Genomic DNA, 12,412 nt, shown 5'->3' on the forward strand with positions numbered 1-12,412 from the left:
ATCTACTTTTCATTAGCACCTTTACTGTTGCACAAATTGTTCTAGTTCTCTTAAAGTTGCAATACTTCACTAGCAATACTAGTCGATTGTCCGTGGACAAACCGTACCAAGGGAGCTGACCCAGGACTGGAAATAAAGACAGATGCTAAAGAAGATGTGACTGAAATTGGTAACTCTTGAGCCTTGAGAAAGCCCCGGGATTAATATTGGCATAGGGGTGGGGGGTGAAACACGTGTCAGCTTTTTGCAAATATTTATCCATACATCAAGAGGACTATTACAACTTTAAGAGAAATTTAACGATTTGCCCAACAATAAAGGAGCTATTGAATAGCAGATTATTTGCAAGTGTTTATCTATATATCAAGTGGAAGGTTGCATCGCTATCAGTAATGGAACCAAATGTCCAAAAATAAAGGAGCGTATAGCTACGAATGATATTGAAAAGAAGTTACCTTGGCTTAATTTTTAAGGGAGGAAACCCCAAAGACTCTTTCCACCGGGCGGGAGGCCCGAGATGTTCTTATCGGCGAAGGTTCCAAAGACAATAAAAGTATTCGCATTATGTAGCGCTCTTTCATCCAAAGCACTTTACTTCGAACATTGTTTAAACAATGAATGCACCAAAGATCGCAGCCCTGCAGGGCGTGGTGCCGCACTCTGCCTCCCGCCCGGGGCGTGTCACTGGATGCAGGTGACACGGTGTTTGGCAGTCGCCGCAGCGACCAGGTGAAGTCTCTCCGGTGACAGGTGGCGCGCGCTCCCCGGGGACCGCACTGTGTGCAGGTACAGGTCGGAGGAGATGTTGTCGCTCCCAGGCAACGTGGACACAGTCAACAACAGCGGTGCACGAACTAAGGAGATATAAAGGTTGAGACGCAAACAACCCTCTGCCACCAACCTTCGCCACAGGGCTTATCACGACACCCGATCGATCGGCCTGCGGGGTTAATGAATAACCCGGCGACGTCGCAGGGCCCCACGGCTTGGATATCGGTCCCTGCCACTGACATCATACCTGAGGGTTGGGTCCCCGTGACCAGGAAGGAAGAGGAGACAGGATTGGCATCGACGTCAAAGACTTTGACCGCTTTGCCGCCCTGTTAGTGGTGGGGTTGAGGGTTCCTTGGTAGCCCCGGTCCCCGCCGCTGACACCTGTGGTACCCTGCCTGGGGGCTGTGGTGGCCGTTTCGATGTGACGTCGACGCTTCTCAGGTGACTAGTCGGATCAGACACGTTCGGAGTGTTCCATTCTCGACGTAGAGGGGGCGCCGAGGCCGCCCCATGGTGTTCACCAAGGCCGGGCTGGGCCGCTGCGCCTGCTCCTTCTGGTTGGCGGTGGTTTTCGACGTGATAGGCCTGGCGGTCCTGCTGACGGGCGTCTTTGCCAACGTCTACTTCTACGACTTCCTCATCTACGCTGGGGCCATCATCATCTTCCTCAGCCTCATCTGGTGGGTCTTCTGGTACACAGGCAACATCGAGGTGCCCCCCGAGGAGCTGCTGGACGATGTGGGCCTGGACAAGAAAAACGCAGCGGAGGAGGGCGTGCTGGGCCTGGTGCGCCAGCTCTCCCGGCGCCTGAGCCGCAGCTTCCGGCGGTCGCCCTACAGCGCCCGCTCGAACGCCTCGGCCGCCCGGCCGGCCAACCTCAACGCGGTGTCGCTGCCCATGGCCTCCTCGGCGCCGGCTCTGGGCACTGTATCAGCGTCACTGGATGGGCGGACGGGAGCGCCCCCCAGCGCCAGATCCATTCACACCTCGCCCATCTAGACGAGGGTAAAGCAACGCCAGGGGCACGGTAAGAAACTTTCACGGCTAGCAAATGTCATGGGCGTTAATTTTCCAAAAAATCAAGGGTAGTGGCAGTGACAAGTGTGCAGTGTGCCATGGGGCCCGAGGCTGGCAATGAAAATTACGCAATCCTTGGTTTGGCAGTGTTAAACAGTTCTTAATGGAGGGTAGTGGGCCCCTCAGACTGTGTTAGGCACCTGTAACCCTTGACTGGCTGCATTGCACTGCTGATAGGCATGACCCCGAGTGTCAGCCTATTGTCACATCCCCTGTCCCTCAACAGCCTCCTATTTGCTGAGGCGAGAGTTGGAATCCATTTTACTTCCTGTTCCTGCACCACTGCCTCCACAACTCCTGGGGACAAGGGTATCAAGGACTGGACCAGTGGTACCAAAGGCAAGCCAGGAGACCCAATACATGCTGACCAGGACACAATCAAAGTTTTCCTTTTCACGTTAACGGATTAACAGAGAACACTCTCTAGGGTATGTGTATCAAGCCCTTTTCCCGTTTGCAAGTGAACGGGAGAAGGCATTTTGGGATGTATCATCCCAAAAGGGCATTGCAAAATAGGAATCGAGATTCCCAATTTTGCGATTGCATTTAAGGAATCGTAAATTGTGATTCCTTAAATGCGATGCAGGAAGCACCCAAGTTGTGCGATTTTGGCAAATATATCACAAATTACCACCAACTTCAAGTTGGTGGTAATTTGTGATTTATTTGAAAATGCACTTTTTTCCATTATTCAAAGTGCCATGTGGAGCACATACATGCCCTTAGGGCATATATGTGCGCTACATACATATTTCAGGGGTGCTACCGTGTGTCCTTTTGACAACCTTGCAATTGGATTCGCAATTTGTGAGTACCCAATGCGTACTCGCAAAGTGCGAATGTCTTCCCATTCATTCCTATGGCCCTCGAGGCCCATAGGAATGAATGGGAAGGTATTCCTTAATTGCGAATCGCAATTTGCGATCCACAATTAAGGAATCGTAATTAATATTGCGATTCCTACATACATCCCATTTTGCCAGTTCCTAATAGCGATTTGCAAACAATCGCTATTAAGGACTCGCAAACCGGGGTTTTAATACATATGCCCCCCTAATGCCTAAATTGCGAATCTGGTGTGGCACGTCAGGTAAAGATTGTGTGCGGATGGCATAGCAAACCAGGACCATGGTGTTCAGCTCGGTGTGCCCGGTCAGGAAGTCACATCTGGAGTGTATTCAATCCCGTTCGTGTTACCTCTGAATTGTTGTTTGCAGTCCTAAAGGTCAAATCTGAAACACTGCCTCCAGTACTGAAAGCAACATCTGAAGGTCTGTGTCCATTTTTTGGAGCACATCTGAGTTACTGCGCCATTTTCTGGATGCTGCATATGGAGTGATGTCCACCTTTCTAGGGCCCACATCTGAAGTACGATGTCCAGTTCTTGGGCTAAATTTAAAGAATCATAAATCCTTTAACCAGAAAGGCCAGGACTAAAAGCAGATATTTGGAAGTCATAGTCTACACAGAAAAAGAGTCTGAATTAGACCGGCTATCAGTATAGAAGCGAACACAAGTATATAGTAGAAAGGTGACTTATCGCAAAGGGACTTGGGATCACACACGCTGGTGGAGGTTCAGGAGCCAGCAGTGAACTTCAAGCTAAGGAACGGGCAGTACAAGCATCGAACAGCCTTCCAATAAGTATGGTGGAGTCAAAATGGCGGTTGTAATAAGACTGTTCGACTGCATAAGCTTTGTCAGGTGGCACTGGTGTGCTTTCGAAAACTACAATTTTAACTGCAAAATAAACTAGAAAGACATTAAGAAACAGACAGAAGGAAATAGTCGCACTGTCAAAACCAAGAGAGCTTGAGGTTCAGTAGCGCTGATGCTGTTGCCGCAGGTATGGAACTGGGTAGACTGGTTGGGTGTGGCGGGTATGTCTGCCATTGGTCTGGCCTGCTGCAAGGACTGCATTCCGGAAGAGGGAGGGCAGGGGTGTTCAGGTATGCCTCCTGCAGAGTTAATGTTTGACAGGTCACTGTAGGGGAAGCAAGGTGTTCTGCTGTAAGGCAGAATATGCACACCTCCCACTGCCACCCATGAAGTCTGCAATCTTCCCTCGCACACACAGAACAGGTTCAGGACTGGTACCAGGGGCGCAACTAGAGCCAAATTTCAGAGGGGGGTGGGACAAATACTTCCAGCAATGTAGAGCTAAATTTCAGTGCCTCAATACCTTCGGGTGGAGTTCAAGCTATTTAAAACTGCAAAAAAAAAAGCCTAAGGTTACTTTTCAGGAAATGCATTCTCACACTGGCAGCAAAAGTAATTTGCAACTTTAAGGATTAGACAGGTTGGAGAGAGATGCAGGGGCGCTAGGAACGGGTGAAGAAACAGCCTCGTTATCAAGTAAATGGTCTTTTAAAGACCTGTGAATACTCGGGTGTGTGGCTGCGATAAGACACCAGACCAGCCAGCCCAAGAATTGTCTGTTTGTGTGCTCAGGAAGGTGTCTCAGCCCGGGCTGACACACACAACACGGGGGGGGGGGGCTAAAGCCCTTTGAGCCCTATGGGCGTTGCACACCTGACTGGTACCAGCACCCCCTCCACACACCGTATCATACAGCACGTATTGCACTATAAACTCATACACACCTGCAGCAGTGTTAAGTTTCCCTCACACACATACAACTGTGCAGCACTTGCTGGCATGCAGCAAATGTAGCAGCATAAACGTGCCTCACTTACGCACAGCATGTGAGCTGAAATGAAAGATTCATACACAAACATGTAGCAGTGTAAGTTTCCCTCACACAAGAACAAGCAGCAGCAATCCAAAAGTTTCAAACACACACACACAGAGTGTGCAGATGTGTAAGCTGCCCTCACACATAACCAAGCAACATATGCAGCGGTAACCTTACCTCTCAAACACAGCTAAATACGAAGTGAACATACCTATGCAGCACATACTGCAGCTTAGCATGAGTCACACAAGCATGTCACCTGCAGCAGTGTAAACTTTTCTCATACACACCTTTATCTCACTGCAATAGTAGTTCAATCTTCAGATCACACCACAATTAGAGTGGCACAATCTTCCCTCATGCGATTGTATGCAGAACTGTACAAACTACAGCATTTGCTATGCAATTCAAGCTTCACACTACACAGCATGTGCAGTAGAGCAAGAGTCCCTCCGTCGTACAGCAGTGTAAGTTTTCCTCATACACAACTGCACAGAACGTAGCAGCAGTCAAGGTCCCCCACACAACCATACAGTAGAAATATAAGTTTGCATACACATGCTTCACTCATGCAACCTTACAGCACATCAGCAGTGCAACCTCAGACCAAGCACAGCACAGATAGCAGCAGTACAAGCGTCCCTCACACATACAAGTGGTTGAAGTAGAGTCATCATAATAAAGTGAGGAGCGGAGTGATCCAGGGGTCAAGTGAGAGTTCATGTGTGAAAGAAGCCTTTATTTAGGGTAAATTATTTCCCCTCACTGTTCATCTGACTGCTTTCTAATTCAAACGGTTGGGCGCCAGCCACTGGCAGTGGTGGCAAAGGCTTCTAAGAGCCACCATTCAGGGGTATAAGTTTCACGCTTCCAGGTACCCTGGAGATCTAGCTAAGCTTGCCCATGCCAGTCAGAGGTTCTAGACTGCCAAATGACAGTTTGGTGAGAGCTCAAGCAGCCGAATGACAATTTGGACGCTGCTGAAGCTGCCTGGCTGCAAAATACCTTCTGTAGGCTTACCAAGAATATACAGAGACTGAAAGCCTGCCGATTGCTTACCATTGGTTGGTATTATTGTCATTCTCATTTGCTTGCTTTGTATTTGATAGCATTCCCAGCTTGTCCATTTTGTATGTCTCTCCCATGGAGCATATCCTTCTTACTATCTTTTGGATTGGCCACTGTCTTTCCTTTCACTTGTCACTTTTAGGGAACTACTTTCTTCTTGTTTAAGCAATCCAGGAAAGTGCATGTATTTTCCAGCTCTCTTTGTCATGTGATTCTGCCTCCCCTGGCCAAACACCTATCCCTGTGTTCCTGTCTGCTCTGTGTTGCTGGCTTCTTCGTGTTGCAAGCTCTCGCTCTCATGTGCTTCTGGCCCAACACACTTCCCCCGTGTTCCATGTGTCTTTCTTGCTCGTGTGCTTCCTCAAGCCCCGTGTTCCTCTCCCTTGTGTGATGTTTTTTTCTTTTCCCCGCCCACTTCCTCTTGTTTCCCACCTACCCACTTCTCCAGTTCTCTATACGCTCAATTTATTCTAAAAAAAAAAGTTTTATTTTTATGGTGAGGGGGGTTTGTGGGGGGCTGGGGGTGCGGGGTGGTGAGGATCAGGCAATATATTGCTGCAGACCCCTCCACCATAAAAATGTGCTTTCCACTACTTAAACAAATACATTATTTACCAACTCATCTCAGATCAGGCACGTGCATCATTTTGTATGCACTCATGCATAATGACTCGTGTGCAAGCATATGCACATCAACAAAATGATGCAGCAGCTGCAATTGTGATATTGTGCCTTTCTTTTTCTTTTTTTTCTTTGAGCCATGCTGCGCAAAATCTTGTTGATGCTGTTCAACATTGCCAACAGGTATTTAGAAAGCCATTCGGTCTAAAAGGGAAGACGTATTGACATTGCCAAGTTTTTTTTCATAGTTTTAGAAATTGGCAGGATCGTTTAAATCATGAGGGGTGTGCATGTTCTCAAACTGTTGAGTTCACCCCTTTGAAGGGAAAGTGTGGAGTCTGGCTTTTGTTAGGCAGGAGACGAAGAAACCCGATGTTCAGTAGAGGGTGTGAACCCTGCTGCCCCCTTTTCAAGCCCCAAGCTGACCTCTGGCAGAACATCTTCTTGCTCCCTTCCGACCACAAACATGTTCTGTGAAGCAACCTCAAGTATTTAGCATCCAGCCTCTCGTGGAGAAACTCGCCATTGGGGCAGGAAGGAAGGTTAGGATTTTGTAATATGTGGAGAGGGCATTATGGAGTCGCGCCTGTGTTTTCAGATAAATCAAGTATGAAATTGTCCTGGGAGACAAAATCAAAGCTATTATTCTGAATCAATATACAGTGAATTGGATTGGAATAAATATGTTTGGAAGATGCCCCCAAAAATGCCCTTTTCTGCTTGGTACAAAAAGAAGTGGCCTGCGGGGGTCAGTGGCTACCCGGTATTTCAAAAAGGAGTGTGGGTATTCATAGTAGAAAACAATGTGCGGTTACTGTTGCTCAACATCAACTGAGAATTTTAAATTAAGAAATACACTTCAATTCCCACAGTTAATGTTGGCACCGTTTTTTTCAAAAATAGTTTTAAAAAATGGCCTGTGTGGTCAATCCATCAATCAGAATTTAATTTCCAAGAGTACAATACAAAAGGTAGTGAGAAGTGAAATAAGTGCAGCAATGTAATGAAGAGGTGCAACAGTAATTATGTGTTTAATATATATATATAAAAATACATTCATATAAAGGAGTTACAGTTGCATACAAATGTATGCATTCAAATAATTTTAACAATCATTCCTTTAAATTGATGTTTCGTTCCAAAAGTAGAATAAGCGGAGTCTTCCTCAGGACAAAGTACGTTGTTGTGAGCAACCAATTGGTCCCCTTTTAGGGGATGAATTTAAGCATCCAGAGTGGATCAAAATCTTTTTTCGAGGTGTCAAACCAAGAAGTCATCTCTGGTGAAAGTAGCTAAAAGGTCAATGACTCTGACCAGTAGTCAACAATCTGCTCACAGGGGCTTTTCTGATGCGGCATAAACACAATACACCTTGAGTACAGATAGCATTTGGTTGGTCTTAGAAAACCAGCTTAAGTACAATTATTATGTTAGTGCACCTGTCTCACAAGTTCCTACTTTTGAATACAGGTTGTTCCACAGTGCACAGATTAAAAAAGCACAATACGAGGTAAAATTAAATTGAGGCCGCCTGCATCCTTGTGGCACGAAAAACTTGGGAACAGCTTCCTTTCATATTTTATTTTAAATTACACACCTGCACCTGCTGGACCATGGTCACTTCACCCCTTAACCGCAAACAGCTTCAGGTGTCCCCGAAAACACTCTAACCACACGCACTATTCTCATATAGTCACCGTGTCCTACACAACCGTAGCCTTGTCCTGCACACACTACCATGTGCTGCATACCGTCAGCCACAAATAGAACACATCCAACAGTGCTCAGTTGCACTCTTTATATACTTGGCTGTGGGCTAAGCACCCTCAGTGATGCCCCATATTCTCCAGGCTCCATACAATGCAGGCCCTTAGCCATCACTTACCTATTCTGAACGATGTATTGCACACATTAAACCTTCTGCACACTTTCAACCCTGCATTGCACAAACTACTCAATGTGTGCCACACTTGGCTGTGCTCTGCATACCTTCAATCATATATTGTCAGCCCTCGGCAATGTCTAACACAGTGCCCATCCCCAGACATGTCCTGCTACCCTTAGCTCCTCTGTACTCCCTCAACCATCGTCTGCAGGGTCTCTCTGCAGAACCTGAGCACTGAGAAGACCATAAATCACACTCTGCAAAACTTTAGCCCAGCTCTGATCACTCGCATCACACTATGCACGTCCTCACCCACGTTCTAGCCACCAGGACTGACTGGAAACCACAATCAGTCCTGGCAGAAATGTTCAAACTTGCCCCATGCTACAGAGGGCTGCGGCATGGTTGGGTCATAGTAGCCCATCCTGCTCAGAAAGAATCCCTACTTGCCTGCATCCTACCAGGGAAATGCTAGAGTGGCAGAATGGCCTGCCCAGCACTGCTGGGAACCCCAAGTCATGCTCTGTACACAATCATGTGTGCTCTGCAAAACCTTGGCTGTAGGATGACCACCTTTCCCCCGCATCATTAAGGACTCGGTTTCCAGTCATGAGCTTTTATGTGACATGTTCTGGGTGTTGTTAGTTTGGTGTGTGTCCATTAAGAAACTTAGGCTAATACACCTGATAGTTATTTTCAGGTGAAAACTCCAGGACTGGAAAAAATGTTCATAGAGACATGAAGCGAGGTGGTCACCCTATTTAGCCAAGCGCATCTGCACTTCAGGGCAGAAGACTAGAACATGTCTGTACTTGAGATGAGCTCTGAGAGAAAAAAAGTCTGAAGAAACCACAAGTCTTAGGCGAAAGTTATCAGAGATCCCACTGGAATAAAAGAAGGGGCTTACGGGCTGCTTGACACTATGCACCTCTGACCCTGCACACACAAATGACCGCAGTAAAGCTGCGGGGATTGCTAAGCAGTACAGAGCCACAGGTTCACTGACACGCCTCTGACCCTGCAGTACTGTATCTCCCACCTCTGTCAATACTGAGCAATGAGAGATGTAGAAAGCCTGTTGGGTTATCTGCAGTGGCAGTCCGGCCTGTAATTAAGCAGCCTTAGGCTTCAGGAATACTAATACCTACCAAAGCAGAAATAGATTCATTTACAAAGGTCTATGAGAGCAGAAGAATGAACATCGCAAATATAAGGCCACATAATCACAGGCAATATAGCAGGGTGTTTCTTTACCTCTGTTACAAAGCTTGTTAAATGTGGGACAGCCTCCGTCTGCCAGGTTTGGGGAAAGTTTAGATAACAATCCAGGTGCAGCGAAGCTCAACTGCTCTGGGGGCTGTAGAATGTACTTATGAATGGTTTACATAGATGGCTCCACGTGGATTATGTAACTCGAGCCAAATCATATCTTTCCAGCCTGTCCAGTTGACTATGACCTATCTCACTAATCACTTCTTGGAGGTAAAATCACAATTTGGCTAATAATAGTAACCAATGACAACATGAGGACTGTCAGAGGGTGACTTACCTGTCACCATGGGCGTCCGCAGACATTTAACCAGGGGGGGCAAAATGTTAACGTCATCACCATCCTCCGGCATGATGTGCGCCAGGTGGGGCACAAGAAACACTGGGGCGCAGAACTGGGATAGACTCAATTAAATGCTAGGAATCCAGGACATGTGACTGACCCTGCCACAGGCCAACAAACACCGCCTGTAGGAAAAACGCTAAACTTTCTGACAAGCTGCTTTATCTCCGTCTGCTAGGTGTGCAGACTTCCGGGTCCTCGATCCAACACCAATCAAGGGTGTCTTCAGCACGTTTTGATTTTTATCAGAATACTTTAAAACAGCCTATGATTAAAGCCCCAGATTAAATATACTGTAATATAAATATACAGCAATCACACACACTAGTGATTCACCAATGGGTGCTCCCTTTACTAAATTCCCCGTGCATTGCTAAATTTTACACACATTCAATTAATTTATACAAAATATGTATAGGGCCAAATGTTAGCTATATTTTTTAAAAGAAACTTAGAGTCCCTCTACGTGTAGTCATTTTCAAACTGACAACGTGCGTAAGTTTAGGGATACAATAATGGCCAGCTCCCTTATGCGGAAGCCCGGCACCGTAAATGTGTGGCACATGCGGCGCCCGCAGCTGCGGCACATCCCAGGTCCAGGGATGCTGAGTCTTACACAGTGGTCGAAGTGGGCAGGAATAACCCAAGGATTGTATCTGTGGGTGTAGCCAGAGGTGTGGCCAGAATGCGAAGACATCCCAATTTTTAGTATTTATTTGGCATTTCACTGCCCAGTTTAATCAACCAATGGATACACATGATTATTTAAGGTTATAATGAGTTATTGACATTAAAATATATTCACAAAGTGGGATATGCTTCTAATCACAGAATGTACCAAATACGATAAAATGTGGAAACACAAGCCATTTGTCTCCGAGCCATGGAGTTTCTGTCATCAGCACTTCTCCCTTTTTCCACAACAGCAGTTCAAACATGAATGGCAAAATACCCTAGTTTGCAAATGTTTTCTCTAAAATTATGGCTCTGCCATATTTGCCTCATAATGCAAGATCTGCTGCATGATATGACCATTTAAACTAACAAATTGTTTGTAGCTCAAACATATCAAAAGTTAATATAAAATGTGACTTGTGATGCTGCGGAGTGGATGGCCTATTACAAAGGTTGACTGGTCACCTTTCTCACTGCTGCGTTTGTATGTTACACTGTTACTAATAAGGCAAAATCTTTCCAGAGACTGTTGGCATGTGTACACACGTCAAAATAATAAAATGTCTGAAAATATACTGCATTTAGTGCAGCCTTTTTTTATGCAAAATTTAGTCAACACAACGGAATAATGTTGTCATCCTTTGCTGCATAATTAATTCCAGTGGCCCCACAGCAGGCAGCACATGTTAAAAGTGCTTGTGAATGAAGCAGGGAGACTGTGAAGTTTGCAAACGTAGTTTGGTGTGCGTGCAAATCCTGCATTGCCAATCCCTGGTGAGTTGCAGATACTACTGCTGAAACAAGGCCAATGGAGGTACCTATGGGTGAGGCAGACTGGCCTCAAGGGCAGGGCCAGCCATAGCACTGGTGGTGTCCAGGGCATTAATGTTTGTTAGTGCCCCCCAATGACCACCTCTGCCATGGATTCCCTCTCTACCACCTTTTAACTGTGCCCCCCAAGTCTCCATAACCACTCTCTCTCAGATGCATTTAAATTGATTTACAGCGCCACTCATACCATTGTAGCGTGTCAGAGCACTTTACATCACCCACATTACACAGAGACAAACAATATGTGCGTAAGTCACTGTATAGAAAATGTTACATAAGACTAAGGACTACAAGGTGTAGGAGTCAAATGACAACCATACTAGTAGCCCATATAGTTTTATAGTGATTTGTCTGGAGAAACACAATACCCGGAATTTAAAACGTAATACCATGGTTGTGGGTTCTCCTTATTAATCAGAATTGATTTCTGTCTAAAAGAACACTTTTTGGGTAGGATAATCAAAGACTGGGGGTGGAGGGGGGGAACATAACGCTCTAATTTATACCTTGCAGTTTGTATGCAGCTCTTAGATGACAGCGAAAAGATCACTGTTCTAAGTTAGGATTTTAACTTATAAACTGCAAGTAACAAAAGGATCTCTCTGACAAAAGCAGTAGCCCACTTCCCTATTTACATTATTTGCACTTTGTGATCTGCATGGCGCATGTTCTTTGCAGCCGAGACATTAACCCTGTGAGCTACCTTTCCGTGAGTCAAAACTTCCACTGGACAAAATTCTGATCTCTCTCTAGGAAGAGTCATCATGACATTTTTATTGTTGCCCAAAATTGCTGGAGGCCAGGAAGGAGGCAGCAAGCGTTTTTAAAATCATAATTTACTTGCAAACATGATGCCTCCACCTAAAGTCAGCACCCGGTGAGGTCACACTGGTTGCACCGCCCTAGAGCTGGCCCTTCTCAAGGGTCCTGTGACCTCATTGACTGTTGTTCTAGGGTGTGCTGCTTCATAGGCCTTCCCGCAAGACTGGAGGTGAACTTCAGTATGGATAGTGGTGGACAATCCAATCCTTGAAGGTTAACCTACACTTGTCATGCTAGTGTCCACCTGCTGGTGCGAAGACACAAGGACTTCTAAGGTCTTGCGGAGCCTTCTAAGGTCTAGCATGTGATTGTGCTCTCGCAGGAGAGTGGTCTGGTGGACTGGTTATTCAGT

General features: G+C 46.2%; 1 long non-coding RNA gene across 1 annotated transcript in view; it reads left to right on the plus strand.

The window, feature by feature from the left end:
- The first annotated feature begins 720 nt into the window (after positions 1-720).
- Positions 721-12,412, plus strand: part of LOC147748105 (uncharacterized) — a 33,018-nt gene continuing 21,326 nt past the window's right edge. The window contains exon 1 of the long non-coding RNA XR_015308637.1: positions 721-1,801. This is a non-coding gene — a long non-coding RNA (uncharacterized LOC147748105). The remainder of the gene's footprint in view (positions 1,802-12,412) is intronic.

Source organism: Lissotriton vulgaris, chromosome 1_1 (genome assembly GCF_964263255.1).
Source record: "Lissotriton vulgaris chromosome 1_1, aLisVul1.2, whole genome shotgun sequence".
Lineage (NCBI taxonomy): Eukaryota > Metazoa > Chordata > Amphibia > Caudata > Salamandridae > Lissotriton > Lissotriton vulgaris.